Here is a 17196-nt window from a genome sequence, read left to right as displayed (position 1 = left end):
TGTCTCTGATCCCCTCTAAAATGATTTGAATAAAACTTGTGATTTTTGGACAAGACTTTCTCCTGCCATTAAATTTGAGGGAAGGTATGAAGTTGTTCTTGTTGATTGTATTCTCAAAAACACATACGATATCCTAAGAGAGGATTGTGCATACGAAATGAAAATTAGACCACAGGATTTGCCACTCGTTAGTGATCATCAAATAGAAAATATGAATTCATATGAATATTTTTTCATCACATTACCATACATAGAGTTCAGTTTAGAGTTAGTATAGAGTTAGAGTTTAGAGTAAGAAAGATTTATGTCATGCTATCAATAGAAGAGTTTCCGCCCGTAAAAATGGAGTCTTTCAATTCAACTTTTCAGCGGAAGAGGGCAAAATCTACATTAGTTCAACCATTGACAATGAAAATCTCATCCTCAATTATATTCTTAGAGATGTTCTTGGTATGAAACATAATATAATCAAGGGTAAAAGTGCCGGAAGGAATAGTGGCATGGATCGTGTCAATTTCGCGGACTATCCACCTGACTTTTCCTCGGATATTTGTATTTTTCTGTTCGTTTCATTTGCCAAAAGATCGAGATTTGGCAATTGTAATGTTCTTCTCTTACGAATTCTTGAAGGAAAAACCTCTAGTGAACATATTCACCGCTGCAATATAAAGCACTTTCAATACACTTCAGTCAATACTTCGGATTTGGAGCTCTGTCAGTTAACATTAAGAAGTGAATCGGGTGACCCCCTAACAATAACAAAAGGTTTGGCTTTTATTAAATGTCATTTTCAACTTATTCAGTGAGATGGCTAATGTAGCTCATGTTACTTGTCCTGATATAGATTACTAAGTTTTTTCTCTTGGACCACGACATTTGGGTCGATTATAGGGGTCGTTTGTCAATATCCGATTACGGTATCGCTGATTGCTTTGCTAAGTTAGTTTGATCTGCACTCCCCTGGCTAAGAAATATATTGCACCGTTAACACGGTATTACGTCCTCTACACTAAATGATTGGGGCTCTGGGAAGGATTTTCAAGGAAGTTTTTCACAAAATCTAAGGTCTAAAGCCCGTGCGATTGGCGAACGAAAATGGTTTAAAAACGATGGAAAAGACCTCATCACTCATCAGTCTCAAATCAGCGCAGAAACAAAAAACATCCAAAAAAATAATTAGGTAAAAACTGTTAGATCAAAAAAGGATTTCTTTTCCTAGAAATGCCATATCTACCACATAAAAAATCTAATTCTTTAGTCAACTCATCTCTAAGTCTCTTCAAAGAAGAAAGTGTAGATGTCAGTTAAAAACATGGTTATTATAAACAATTCTACACGCACCAGCCACTCTTTGAAACCGATCATTTTCAAATTGAGTCCAGTGAAACTTATTTCATAGATTTGACTTCAACATTTATAAATTTGTGTGTCATTGTTCTAATATCTAAAAATAAAAAACCAAGTGCAGCCGAGGGGTTATCCTATGAAAATTGCGTACTATATAATTTATTTAGACACACAAGTGTCTACATAAATGGAACGCTGATGAGCACAAGCAACAATCTTTCAAATTATGCAAGTTATATACAATTCATGTTGATGACTCCAATTTCCTATAAGAATTTGAGAGGTATGACCATTGGATATGAATATAAAACGGACACAGAGAATGGTAATGTAGTTAGAGGTGCAACAATTAAAAATTTACACTTGGTTGGTGAAAAAAATCAGGAGGTATCTACTATAGCTCATTTGTTGCCTCCCAATGTTAAGCTTGATATAAAGCTACAACGCGAACCGTTCAATTTTATTTTGCTAAAAGTACTCTGCACTGTAAACGATGTAACAGTCGCTCTCACCTCGGCAATACTTCATGTACGAAAACAACATGTTATGAGTTCTGTTGTTGTTTGTTGTTGGCAGTGGAAAAATTTAGAATCCCTGGAATAACTATCAAATGCTCGTTCCTCATACAATCACGAATCAGCGACATATTGCTAAGGGTAAACCTACACTGAACCATCATTTATAAACGGTGAAATTCCTTCAAAACTTGCTTTGACTTTTGTAAAAAGTGCTAGAACCGTTGGATCATGGCTAGATTCTCCCCATAAATTAGAACTGCTTGGACTTCCATCTCTCGTATGTAAAGTAAATAGAATTCCACTCTACGTTTTCCTTTGGTACATCTTGCCAGACCTTATATGACAATGCAATCCGTAGATCGAGATTCACAATTATACGAAAATGATATAACCAAAGAAATGTTTGCGAAAACTCATTGAACCATTTTATTGGATTTGTCCGATACTCAATATATGATTATTGTCTGAACGGGTACTGTACGTCTAGAGTATACCTTTTCTGAACCGTTGACGGGGAGTATTGCATTAATCTTGCTAAAACAATTTGAAACCAATTGGGAAATTACCCTTGAAAGCTGTGTTATATTAGAATTACCACCATGAACACGAATTTAATAATTAATATATTCAATTTGGATCCTTGCATGTCTAAATAGAAATCATATTACATACCATCGGAATTCCTCGAGCATATTCGAAGTATTAACAATACCCTTATCATTGTTACCAGTAACCCATCAACTGTAAAGACGAGGCATTGGCTATGCATCTTTCAAAAAAGAAATAATATTGAATTTGTTGATCCTCTTGGCCTATTGTGTTCGTTTTAAATCCCTTGAATCCAAAATTTTCTTGAGCAAAGTGAAAAATCTATTATTCAAAATCAGAAGTGGGTGCAAGATTTTTCAACCAAAAACTGTGATTTCGTGCGTTGTTGAATTTTGTTTATAGATGTCGTGGAAATACTTACAATGAATTCCTTAACATTTATGGTGACGGTCGTTGACTGAAATACTTTCTAGTTGAAAATACTCTTTCTAACCTCTATAATATAAATTTTGGTGCCCTAAGAGTAAAATCCCTTACAAATTTATGTAATTTTGTTTTTTTAGATAATTTGTAAGTGCAAAATTTACTGTGTCCTTTTAGATTTATTCTTCTACGCACAATTTAAAACCACGACGATACCAGTCTCTTAAAAATATACTGAACTCACGCTTAGGGTTTTCTGCAATCACGCCAGGGTAAGTATTTTCCCATTGATCACAATTATCATAGTGACAATTGGAACATGAGAATTCTCTAGTATGAGAGTCACGAATCTATTCAAGAAAGGAATTACGGTCTTTAATTTGCAGAGCATATCCCCTATGCAATTTAATGTATTGCATAATCAACACTTTTCATTATAGTCATCACCAAAGGTACATTTTTCCCAGAATGACCAGCTGCCGAATGTATACACGCATAATGGACATGTGTAAAACATTTTTTTGATATTGTTTCTCTCACTGCGATAAAAAAAAGAAAATGACTCATTTTCAATAAAATTAATGTCCTCTACAATACAATATTATGCTTTAAAGCCGTGGCGATTAAGATGTGCCAAAAGTGGCCATGAAGTCTGGGGTCACAAATGTAATACTATAATTTAAAGCGGTGTACTAATCGTGCCACCCACTGAAAGCGAGAAGATAAAATGCGTAGCTCTAGTAGGTTAGGAATTCCCTAATTATCGATCCGGGAGCGTAACCTCACTTCCTCGAGTTATCTCTTCGTCAAATACCTCTAAAGTTATGTAGAAATCAGATCCCTGGGAATATAGCCTCTGGAGGCATACGAACTAGTTGCCTGATGTGCGATTAGATAAATACATATAGATAAAACAAACACAAATAGAAAAGCAATAGTTTTATTGAGACTTACATTTAGGTGTACAACAGTACTTCACTTCAACTGACGACAATATTGGCTGAGATAACAATAATTGACCAAATCTCTATAATGGCTGCGTCATAATAATAATTTTGAATAGGAATGCCTGGATGTCAATAATAATAATTCTGATTTACGAATGCCTCAAAAAATACTTTTTTCACTGTATCACACAAATATCACTTAGGCGTTCTACTAGCTTTTTCACGATTGACCCAAGTCCTCTAGAGCGGGCCGCTATTTTGTAATTATGTTCGCAAACTCACTACATTATGCGAACTATCTATCCAATGATTTGTTTTAAATATTTCGATGATCTAAACGTTCACACTGCTCTTATAATTTAAACTTCCAGAAGAAACATTGTATCTAGCATTTTTTATATTACCAAATGTCTTAGCGAAATTCAAACCGAAAAGCGTTGTTGTTTGACTGAGGCTAAGATGCAATTTCTCTTTTTGTTGATTAAGAACTGTTTTTTTTAAGCTAGATTTAAACTTAAATAGAGGAAGTCGGAATTATCTTTAGAAAAAAAAAGATTTTATTTTTTGTATTTTACATATATCACATTTTACACACGGTACATATTACCCTTCCCCTTATATTATGACGTCCCGTCATTAGGACTTGCTTGCCCTTGGGTTTTCGAAATATTCGCGATTTATTTACTATTGTTCCTATGTAATTTTAATTGACTTTGTATTATTTTATACTTTTATTTAAGATTAATCAGGAGTGCTAAAAATTTTCCCTTTTAAATTTCATCTACTGGACTAAGATTATTTATGGTTCTAGCCTAGGTACTATACTAAAGATTTTTTTCTTTTTCTACATTTATTACTGATGACTTTTATATTTCCAACAAGATTGTGGCTATTCTACCTTTACATAAGATTTTTTGAGAATTCACCTTTTATAAGTTTTTTTTTGATTTTGCTGACTATAGGGCACACTTCGACGCTATATTAAATGATTAGTACGACAACTCTATACATAACTCTATTTGACTATCTAACACTAGATATAAGAACGATTTAAAACACACAATATTATGTTTACCACTTTCACTGATAAATATTAGAACACTTTCACCAGGGATGTTTGCTATGTAATATTAATGATAGGATATTGGAATTTTTAAGTTATCGAAGTTATTACAATGTAACATATGTAAATTCACACCTATTTCATCACAATTCATGTCTTTTAGCGTACTCAATCGTTCTATTGTAAATTATGGTCCTTCATTCCTTTCGTCTTGGCAAAAAATTTTAAAAAACACTTACAATATGGTTTCTTTACAGAACAGTTTGAGTATGGTTACGTTCATCTTGGACGAAACGCTTTCTTTAAGTTTAAAATGGGAAATTATATTCCCAGGTACAGGTGTGTGGAATTTTGATATCAGAGTTCATTCTCACCTGCTGTTTTTGGATAGTTCATAGGGTGCCTTATCATTAAGGGGTTGAACACTGGGACTGCGTTCATTTTCTTCTCAGCATATCAGTCTTGGGATATTTTAAAGCACATAGAGAATTTAATTTTCGTATAAAATTGTTCATCTGTGCACTTAAAGATTATAGTTCTCTTATAAAATTGTTCGTGCCTGGCTTGCGTCTATAAACTTTTGCGATTCCTTGGTTAATCACAGGGGAATTGATGTTTGGATTTGGAATGGGTCGACATCAAACCTTAGTGACTCCTTCAACATATTGTCTTTAACTTGTGGGAGGGGTAAATTGTCTCTGAGGGGTTGGTCACTGGGGTTAGTTTTTGTTTCTGTAATTCAATGGTTGGATTCCAGGTCCATTTTTCAGAAATTATCTCCTAACACTTATGGGATATAAGAGATGTTAACTTTTCGCATTTGATAGAGGTGATAGGATGTAGTCTGAGAGATCGTCGAAAGGGATTCGACGCGTGAATAATTTTTGGGAACATCAAATATCATAACTATACAGTCACATGGTATATGGGTCCATAATGATTATCAAGGATGATATTTATGTACTTATGTCTTGTACTGGTCGATGGGGTTCTCAGGATTTATGTGGTTATATAGTTCGATGATACACTTGATACTGAGATTCAAATATAGTGTTACCTGATACGTAATATGGTTTGTGGTCGATGAAACAACGATCAAAAGGTAACTATAATTTCTGTAAACAAAGCTAGGATGGAAATTGCCTGGACTCTATTGTGACTACTCTTCGTTGGTTGAGGTATGATGAAAATATATGCTACTAGGTTGTATCTGCACTGGACAACTCATTGTAATGATTGATTTCCAATATGTCAATCCACTTCCTGTAATAAAAATAACGAGGCAGAATCAGACGTTCTTTAAAACAAATCGTCATAATACATAATAAGCAATATGATTGGTTACAATAAATGGTTAATGTTATACTCAAGCAAATGCCAATATTAATATGCATATATTGTTTTTAACAAAATGGCATTGTTATTTCTTTTATAAGAGATTACTTCTCTTAGCTTTAAGTAATGTCCCTTATTATTTTCCTTGTTATACTATTGCACACAATTTAACTTAATCTTTCTCAACACTCATTTAATTCTATATTAGATTTAAAATAACCATTTAAATATAAGTCACGCTACATCATTAAGTTTGAGGTCTAATTTTACAGCATGTTTCGTGCCTGCATTGTTCACGCACGTCCGTGCTGTTTAAGAAACGCATTTTGCAGCGTCATAGCCACACGGTTTTACGTAAACGACACTTACAATGAGGGAACAAGACATAGCAAGGACGACTGGAGACCTCTATACGAACTTGTTTTCTAATGTCTTCCCTATTTCTTGGCTTAGACGTTCTCATGGGGTTCCGGGTTTAACTTCTGCATTTCAGCCGTTTCCCCGTGTTCTTCCTTTGGGTTTTGCCTTCTTAGTCTCAGGATTTTTTCATAATTAAAAGTCAATAAGATTCACATGGTCAGGAAAGTCGCGAATACGAAATATACAGTCAGTAGTATGTTCCACAAAAAATTGGTTGAGAATAATCCGTATCTATCATCTACGTACGTTAATCTCTGGTCCTCATTTGTAAATAAGGGAACCTGGGAGTCTAATGCTTCTCTTATTTTTGTAAGCCTTAATGTCCCTTTATTCTTTTCAATTTTGAACCAAATCGAGGTTTTCATTTCCTCACTCTCTATTTTGGGAATAGTGTACGACAAGTTATTTGCCTTAAAATTGATTATTTTGGGACTTATTACATTTGCGCTCGTGGTAATTAACGGCGTTCGAATAGTTGACGCTTTAGTTAAAAGTCGACATCCTTGTTTTATAGTTATCGTACCCACATCTTCCGTGTTCTTCCTTTGGGTTTTGCCTTCTTAGTCTCAGGATTTTTTCATAATTAAAAGTCAATAAGATTCACATGGTCAGGAAAGTCGCGAATACGAAATATACAGTCAGTAGTATGTTCCACAAAAAATTGGTTGAGAATAATCCGTATCTATCATCTACGTACGTTAATCTCTGGTCCTCATTTGTAAATAAGGGAACCTGGGAGTCTAATGCTTCTCTTATTTTTGTAAGCCTTAATGTCCCTTTATTCTTTTCAATTTTGAACCAAATCGAGGTTTTCATTTCCTCCCTCTCTATTTTGGGAATAGTGTACGACAAGTTATTTGCCTTAAAATTGATTATTTTGGGACTTATTACATTTGCGCTCGTGGTAATTAACGGCGTTCGAATAGTTGACGCTTTAGTTAAAAGTCGACATCCTTGTTTTATAGTTATCGTACCCACATCTTGTAACAGTAATTCTGTCCTGTAACTTGGATTTATTCTTTCTGTATTATTATAGCAAGACAAAGTTCCCACAGTTTCTCTTGGAACAGAAAATAACCAAAGATCATTACTAAGGTGTATGAATATTTCTCGTTTAGTACTTCCTATCAAGGCTTCTTTCAGTTAGACTGGATTTTATATTAAAGGAAATTATTAGAATTAATTATATGCAATGTAACTTTTTAATTAGAATTTGTTTTCGGGAACTGATATATGTTGAACAGACGGTATCAGACGGTTTTGATTCGTGCGAAGCCTTGATATATGTTGAAAAAAAAATTTCTACAGCATTTTTATAGTTGTATGATTTTCACTTGTGAGCTAAAAGTTTTTAAATTATTACTCCTTTATGATGCCTATGCATAAAAATCTTTTTTCTGTACTTTTAAGGGCATTTTAATCTGTCCGGTTTCTTAACCATTCTACCTGACTGTGTCGTTACTTTTTCATCTGTTTCTTGCGGTTTTTTCTTTTTAGGTTTTGCAAACGATATAAGATAAAAAAATTTTTATTGTTTTTTCAAAATTCTTGCCCTTTTAATTTTTTTTCTTTCGCGTGTGTAGCTGCTGAAGTCGGTTTTGACTTTCCTGTTTCTTTAACTACCATACGGTCTGATTCGTCGTCAGACCCTTCAGAACTGGTTTCTGATGATTCCGCATTAGAACTTTTAGAGGTTGCACCTCGCATTTTTGAGGTATCACCTCCCCTCCCTTCGTAAATTTCTACTCCTCTGGAAGTAGAAGGTTTATTCTCTAAGTCATCGCTTTGAATTTTCAACTCGGGAGATTTGAAAGCTTCTTGAGAGCTTTGAGAGGATTCAAAAGTTTTTGCGGTGTTCCTCCACTGCTTAAATGCCATGTCTTCAGGGGGATGGGGCATTCTTTGCACTAGTGTTTCCCTCCATTAAGTCCACTTTTTAGGCTTTAACTTGGACACAGTTATATCATGATATTGTCCTTGCTGGTCATTCTTGGGATTTTATTCTTAGACAATGTGCTTTGACTCTTTTTTATTAGGAAATTTATTAAATCCATAGCTTCTCGCATATTTGTTTTAATTGAATCTTTAGGAGGAGTTTTCTCTACAATAATACCCAAAGTTTCTTTAGCTCTGTTCAATTCCTCCTGTAATGAAAGGGACCTCTCTATTGGCGTTGCAGGGGAAACCATATAGTCTGGAAATCTTTTGTGGGGACAAGCTGTCGAAATTCTATCACGGAAAAATTGGGTTTTTGGAGAAATCGTATATTCTAATTCTCCTGCCCTCTCTGATGATGAACTTTTTGGATCTTTTGGCGATTTCATTCTTACTATTATTAGGGATTATCTTTTGGGATCAACCAGACTTTACATGGCCAAGAGTTCTTCAAATTTTTCCTCGTTGCTCTCATCCTCGAAATAGTTTTTCTTGAAATTAAACGGTCTTATCTCTGCCAATCTAGATTTAGGGGGTTCGTTTCCTGCATCTGACGAATTGGATGACGGGGGACGCGGAACCCATCTTTCTGGAAATTTGGCTCTTTTTATTTGGCTAACATGCGCCTTGTAAGTTCTTCCACTATCGGGGTTCACTATTTTAAAAGTATAATCGTTATCGTACTTTTTGACTATTCTGTACGGTCCAGAATATTTATTGGAAAGTTTCTTGCCTTCCGTTTCTGCCTCATTTTTTAGGTAGACACAATCTCCTATCTTAAAGTCTATGTTCCCCTTGATTTTGGGTTGGTTTCTTAGCTCTTGGTTTATTTTACATTTTTCCAACTCTTGCCTAACTATCTTATAAGTTTTCCTCATCCTATTTATGAATTAGTGTTTGTAATCCTCCGAGTTATTGTAATATTGCCGGGATTCAATAATCTCGTCATAGGGGATTCTAAAATCGCGACCAAAAAGTAAATAAAAAGGGCTGTCTTTAGTTGTTTCTGAATAAGCAGTATTGATTACGTTAGTTAAATAAGGTAAGAATTGATCCCAATCGTTCCTGTGGTATTTTGTATAAATGCTAAATACATTCGAAAATATTTTATGCCTATTTTCTATTTTATCATTAGCTTGTGGGTGATATGGGGAAGTCACTAATTTTTCTATGTTAAGGAAACTAAATAAGTCTTTCGTTATTTTTGAAACAAAATTGCTTCCGTTGTCACTTAAAACTTTTTTTTGGAATGCCAAATTTTAAAAATAATTTCGCTAACGCCTTACTCGTGGAGTAAGCTCCTTGATTCTTCAATGCTTTTGCAACAGTAGATCCAGAAAAGTGATCTATAACTGAAAGAATATAAGTATGGCCTCTGTTGGAAACAGGTAATCCTCCACTGGTTCCTTATAAATCGAATGAGACAATATCGAAGGGGAATCTCGCTACCGGGACTCTTCCCATTGGAGGATTAGGATAAGCTTGGGGTTTTTTTCTTAAGTTACACGCTTCGCATGTACTTACATATTCCTTAAGTTTTGTTACTGCCGACGAAACGTAAAAATATTGTTTTAATTTATGGAAAGTTTTCGTTATTCCTAAATGTCCACCTATATCTGAATGAAAATATTCGAAGGCAGGTATTATTAAGTTTTGGGGTAATACAGGTATTATTGAGGTTTGGTTTCTATTTGCTTTAGCAGTCACGTTTCTGAGTAGTATTTCTTTATCAAGATCATAGCAAAAATTACCCATCTCTTTTCTAGGAGTTTTGAATTTATCTTTTATGGTCTGATCGTAGTATAAATTTTCTACCAATTAAATAGTGTCTGAATTTGTCCAAGTGGTGAATTATAGATAATAATTCTAAGTTTGTGGTGGAATAACTACTTTCACCTTTTGATAAGGTTCTACTCGAATAGCATATAACTTTTTCTATTTTTTTTGTTTAGGCGTTCCCTCCAGAGGATTACGGTTTTCTACAAGGATTATTTGCGAAAGAATAGCGCCAATTCCCTTTGAACTAGCATCGGTTGTGACCACAAATTCTCCATTTTCAAAATCAGGCAGCGATAATATTGGTTCAGAAGTGAGTTCCATTTTGAGACGGTCTAGGGAAGTTTGAGCTTCCTGGGACCAGATAACATTTTTGGACTTCCCTTTAGTTAATTCCGTGAGGGGTTTTGCAATTTTGGCGTAATTGCGCACGAATTTTCTAAAGTACCCAGTAAGACCTAAAATTCCTCTTAATGCTTTCATAGTTCTTGGGGTTTTGAGGTTTTTAACACACTTTGTTTTGTCAGGGTCTGGAGATAGTTATCCTTGCGTCACCACTACTCCTAAAAATTTAGTTTTAGATTGAAATAAATTTACTTTTTCAGGCCGGCATTTTGAATTGCCCTGTCTGAGTTTCTCGAACACCTTAGCTAATGTTGCTAAGTGTTGTTCAGCGTTTTTTCCCACTCATATGACATCATCAACAAAATGAAGGATACTCTTTAATCCTCTGAACAGGTGTAATAAGGGTTTACATAGCGCGCTTGAACTTGTCTTAAGCCCAAAAGGTACTCATAAGTATTCTTATGAGCCACATTCGGTCGTAGAAAACGCAGCTTTATAGACATCTTTTTTGGCTACATTCACTTGGTGGTAGCCTTGGATGGGATCCAAAGAAGTAAAAATTTTGTTTTTGCTCGATATCGAGTCAAGGATTTCATCTATTCTTCGTAAAGGAAATTTATCGCTAACTGCTTGTTTGTTAAGGGCTCTATAATCTACAAAAAGTCTAAGATCACCATTCTTTTTTGGTACCAAGATCACTGGTGCGCTATACAGACTTTTACTGGGACGTATATTTAATTTTTTTTTCTAATTCATGAATTTTATTTTTTTACCATTCTTTGTGCTTATACGGCACACGATATGGCTGTTTTGCTACAGGATTACTAGTCGTTAAAATTGAATGATCATAAAATGCTATCTGTCCGATGTCATCTTCAGATGCGGAAAATATATCTTTAAAATTTCATAATAATTCGCATAATTTTTTCTTATGTTCCAAGTCCGTAATATGATCCATATTAAATTTGTTTAAGAATTGCGATTTAGCTAGAGGGTATTTGTTAATTGAGGTGTTAATACCATTTACTAGGTTTCTTTTGGAATTTTCCCATCTATCTAAATCATTCTCCGATAAAACTTGGATTTGAACTAAACACGCCCCCTGTTTTATTGTAATTGTATCATTTTCGTGGTTATTTGTTACCCAAATAAAACTTTCTCCTTTGTCGTAAGATATAATCTGTTCCTCGCATAATAGATTTTCAGAAATTTTATTTGACGGGGTCGCAAACCATATTTCAGATTTGCTATGTACTGGTTCAATCATCTGTGATATTTGAATTCTTTGCATCGTTTTGGGGAGGATCTTTGTTTTCCGTATCACGAATCCGTAATATTTCTCTTCGCTATTATTGTCTATTAGATTCATACCGGTGCTATGCTGCGTCATTGCGGCATCTTGCGGCGTCACATTGGGGTTTACTATATTTTTCCATAATTCCGCTATTTTCTTGATTTCATTTGACCAATACTGTCGCATATCTCCTATTTTATTTTTGCAGATTCAATACACTTATTATTTAAATTTACTTCAATTTTGTAATGTCTCTCAGGATAATTGAACAAATTTCTAATTATGCCATGTCCTCCTTGCGAGACATGAGGTTCAAAAGATTGCGATATTATGCCGCCAGAAATTTTATTTACTGTTACGTTGTCTTCGTAACCTCTGTTACAATTTCTTAAGGTAGAACTTCCTTCTCCTGTCTTATCCGGGTAGACAAGCCTTTCGTTTGCTACGTCTAATAGTTCCCTATTAGATCTTAAAAAATTTGCGCCGATAATGGCTTCATACGGAAAGTTATCGCATATTATAAAATTTGCCGGAAAAATTCTACTATCTCTTTTTACGTCTCGGCAAATTGAACCTCTTGCATCCAATTTATGCCCTGTCACGCTAGTTAAATTGGGATTATTAGAATTCCTTTGTCACCTAATATGCGGAGTCAGCATATTAAATACGCATGAGTTTATGATACTAATCGTTGCACCAGAGTCAATCAAAGCTTTAAAGTAAACATTTGCTACACAAAAATCATTAAATATAGGTAAATTGTTATTGCTATCACTACAAGACGGTACTACTATCGGTTTGGACCTATAAAACGTTCTAGGCACCCTCTGGGTCCAATTTATATTTCTGAGGGGCCTGAAATGTTTCCCTGCGGATTTATTTCATGCGTCGGTGCCTGCAATAGCTATTCAGACATGTGAGATTCCATAGGCATATCTAATATATTTGAATTTGTCTTCCTTCGCCATGTATTATTACGGTAATTTAGATTTCTTGCGTCAGTACCTCTTGCTGGCACTGACTGCCAATGCCGTTGGCTTGAAAAATTTTCATTTCCTGTCGGCCAATTAACTATTTGCCGTCGGCTTGAAAAATTTATATTTCCCGTCGGCAAATTTTTGGGATTTCGATATACCATTCTCGCATTATATTTGCTTTGGCGAGTATTTTGGTTTTCAAATCGGTAATTAATTTGTCTATTGGGGGGAGGATTGTACAAATTTGGCTGGTACGGGTTGTAAGGCATTGATTGCCGCAATCTTCCCTGGCTATAGACTAGTGCACCACTGGTGCTGAAATTTGTTCTTCCGAACAAATGGTTGCCATAATTTTGCGTACTAACGACAGCAATTCTTGGTGTGCGATTGGGGACATAACGGCACTCTTTCGCGAAATACCCAGGTCGATTACAAATACAGCATCTTGTTATTGTAGGGTTATTTTCATAACTAAATTGTTTGAAGGGCTGAAGACATACTGTTTTCTGCCTAGCGGGTTCTTGCGTTTTATTTCTATGTGGCACTGGGGAGTTATCCCTTGAAAAGAAATTGGGAGATGCCTGATCGCCCTTGAAGATCAGGCTTGCGTTTGATTCGCCTAGGCTATTTATTTTTGTTTTACTGTGATTTGCCACCATCTTATCGACTTCGATCAATCGCCCTACCTCCTGAACAGCAAGATCTAACGTCTGAATATTTTTGGATGTTACCATTCTATTTAGTTTTGAGGGTAGCCCTTGCAAAAAGGTATTTAGTATGCCTTTTTCATACAGTTCTCCTGAACCTTTTCCGTATTTTTCTTCTACTGAAATCTGTGTATTATCAAGATATTCTCTTAAGTTTTGTGAATGGTCAAGGCATACCATTCCCAAAACTTTGTGGAACTAGTTGTGGAACTATTTATTTGTGGAACTAGTTTCGATTAATGTATCTTTAAATGCCGTTAACAATTTGTCAACCTATTTTCAGGGAGGCTATTATCTCCTATGAGATATTTTAAAGGGTTTTCCTGTAACAGCTTAGTAATTATAGGCCTAATTACTTTTCTTATATGTCTGTATCTCTCCAATGGTTAAATTTAAATTACAAATTTTATAGCATAACTATTTCGCATGCTTTCCTCCAATTTCTGACCGCGCCATATGTTGCGATAAAAAATTAGACTGGCCCTAATTGTGGTAATAAGGATTGACCACGTCAAATGCAATATTATGCTTTAAAGCTGTGGCGATTAAGATGTGCCAAAAGTGGCAATGAAGTTCGGGGCCACAAATGTAATACTATGATTTAAAGCGATGTACCAATCCCGCCACCCACTGAAAGCGAGAAGATAAAATGCGTAGCTTTAGTAGGTTAGGAATTCCCTAATTATCAATCCGGGAGCTTAACCTCACTTCCTCGAGTTATCTATACGTCAAATACCTCTAAAGTAATGTAGAAATCAGATCCCTGGGAACGTTACCTCTGGAGGCATAGAAACTAGTTATCTGCTGTGCAATAAAATACAGACATATAGATAAAACGAACACAAAATAGAAAAGCAATAGTTTCATTGAGACTTACATTTGGGTGTACAACAGTGCTTCACTTCAAATGACAACAATAGTGGCTGAGATAACAATAATTGACCAAATCTCTACAATGACTATGTCATAATAATAGTTTTGAATAGGAATGCCTGGATGTTAATAATGATAATTCTGATTTACGAATGCCTCAAAAAAAACATTTTTTCACTATATCACAAAAATATCGCTTCTGCGTTCTACTAGCTTTTTCACGATTGGCCCAAGTCCTCTAGAGCGGGCCGCTATTTTGCAATTATGTTCGCAAACTCACTACATTATGCGAACTATCTATCCAATGATTTTTTTTTCAAATATTTCGATGATCTAAACGTTCATATTGCTCTTATCATTTAAACTTCCTGAGAAACATTGCATCTAGCATTTTCTTTTATTACCAAATGTCTTAGCGAAATTCAAACCGAATAGTGTTGAGTTTTGACTGAGGCTAAAATGTAATTTCTTTTTTTGCTGATAAAGAACTTTTCTTTTTTTTGAAGCTAGATTTAAACTTAATTAGAAGGAAGTCTTTATTATCTTTAGAAAGAAAAAGATTTTATTTTTGTACTTTAAATTTATCACATTTTACACACGGTACATGGCCGTCTAAGCGGGGGTTGACGACAAAATCACAATATCATCCTGTTTTGACTCTATTAATATATCTATCAATTAAGTAAAAGCATCTGGGCCTCGACGAAAAAGTTTCATGCAATAGTCCAAAGACTGGGAATCATTTCCCATTATATCGTTAAGCATCTCTTGCTAATATATTTTTCCGCTGAAGAGATAACTCCCAATTTTACTAGATTACGTAAGATTTTTTGGTTCTCATATCCAGCCACTTTTAGTCCTGACACTGTCACTGCCGATTATTGACTAAGAATCCTGCTTGCAACAAACTTACTCTCTTTTCATAGATTGTTCTCTTCAATATATTTCACTAGTGCCTTTAACCCGTCTTGTTATCTTTGCATATGCATTATATTCACTTTTGATTCAAAAAGAAAATGCTCTTCCGACTTGAATTTACTTAATGATATAACATATGCTGCATACATCTTGCCCCATTCTAGGGTTAGTCGGCAACCACTTGTAATTTCCACTACTACTTTTGGCACTCCTGGATCCATTTTCCCACTGCTAGCACTTTCAATATCTAATAGTTCAAAAGTATTTATAGCAATATCTTTGATGTTGATACACTGAACTCTTTTTTATACTGAAACTATATTGCGTCATCCATGGTACACCTAACCAACTAAAATATGAGGGTATTTCGTTTGACATAAGACCAGTTAATCCTTTCAAACCTTCCTTTCTGACCCTTTAAAATGCGAGGGTGTATCCTGTGACGCCATACCAGCTAGCCGGTTGTATTGTAGGATACCTGACCGTTTAAAAAAGCAGTGACCACTTGTATTGCACAGATACGCGTAATAATGTCTTGAGGGACTAGTAGCTCCACTAATAAACCCCCTAAATGACCCTTTAAATTATTATGCCTATACTATTAGCAGCTCTTCTCTCAAGCCCATTGATTTCGAAACACATCCAGTCGAAACTTTGGGATAGCCATTTTGTTCAGCACAGTAGAACGGTCCAGTGACTATGTCTTTAGAGATATCAGGCGTGCCAACCCCCCACAGTAATTCAATTGGCTCATCATTCTTTGAAACTAAATTTTGCTTTAAAATAAATCAAAAGGCATTTTATGCATTTAAAAACAAAGTCAAATAATCTTCTAAGCGAAAAAATACCACAAATAACTAACAACAAGTAAATGAAACTCAAAACGAACAGAAATTACAATAAATACCCAAAGCCAAACTCAAAAGAGCAAAAATTAAAAGGAGTAGGGCTGATAACCCCTGTGTCTTCTCAAGACCAGAACACAATTTGCACTTTACTGAAAAAAAATGTTTGAAATGTTTTCACTTTTCTTAATTCAAAAAAAAATCAAAACTTTAAGGAATAAATATCAGTATATGTCAATTAAAGTGACAATCCACAGTCATTTGTTTTCTTTGTTTGTTTGTTTTTTTTTTTTCACGTAAAGAAATCATTTATGAACAACTATTTGATATTAGGGCATAAATATAGACTTGACTTTCAAGAAATTTTTTTTTAATATTTCATCAGAAAAATAACAACAATCCAGAACACAACCGAGTTGTATATACCCAAAGCCAAGTCCACCAACTCCACCTATTCTTTCACCACTTCTTGGATAAGACGCTTCAACTTTACTCCTTGATTCAAAATATTCTTCGTCATTCGAAGATTGTTAACAATGAAAGATTCATTAATTGTGAATATCTGTATCTTTTTCCAATACGGGAGATATAGAATGCTTTTTATGATTTGAGAAATAGTTTTTTATTTTTTGTCGATAACTAGGTTATGTCAACCAACCAAGATAATATATGGTGAGACCACCCAATCAGTTTTCAATAGTTTGTCCGTATAAACTAAAGAATTTTATAAGGGAAAAAATAGGGTAATTTTTAAGCTATCAAATCCCCTTCTTAAGCTGACCCTTGCAAAACCCCTCCTGGACAAGATGATTTTGTCATTTTGAAGAAATTAAATTTTAGATGCTGTGTTGAATTTGTAAAATCTGTGAAATTAAATAAAAAACAAACTCCATATGAAAAGTGAGTATATAATAAAAAAGAACA

The 17196-nt window shown here is 34.7% G+C and overlaps 1 protein-coding gene across 1 annotated transcript in view; it reads right to left on the bottom strand.

Annotated features, from left to right (window-relative positions):
* Window positions 1–17196, bottom strand: part of LOC148938338 (uncharacterized) — a 307727-nt gene that overhangs the window by 216150 nt on the left and 74381 nt on the right. The gene's annotated exons all lie outside the window — the stretch shown is intronic.

The sequence above is a fragment of the Artemia sp. Qi Xiang Cuo genome, unplaced genomic scaffold (genome assembly GCF_049724085.1).
Source record: "Artemia sp. Qi Xiang Cuo unplaced genomic scaffold, ASM4972408v1 HiC_scaffold_3386, whole genome shotgun sequence".
Classification (NCBI taxonomy): domain Eukaryota; kingdom Metazoa; phylum Arthropoda; class Branchiopoda; order Anostraca; family Artemiidae; genus Artemia; species Artemia sp. Qi Xiang Cuo.
This window is presented reverse-complemented; position numbering and strand designations above follow the sequence as displayed.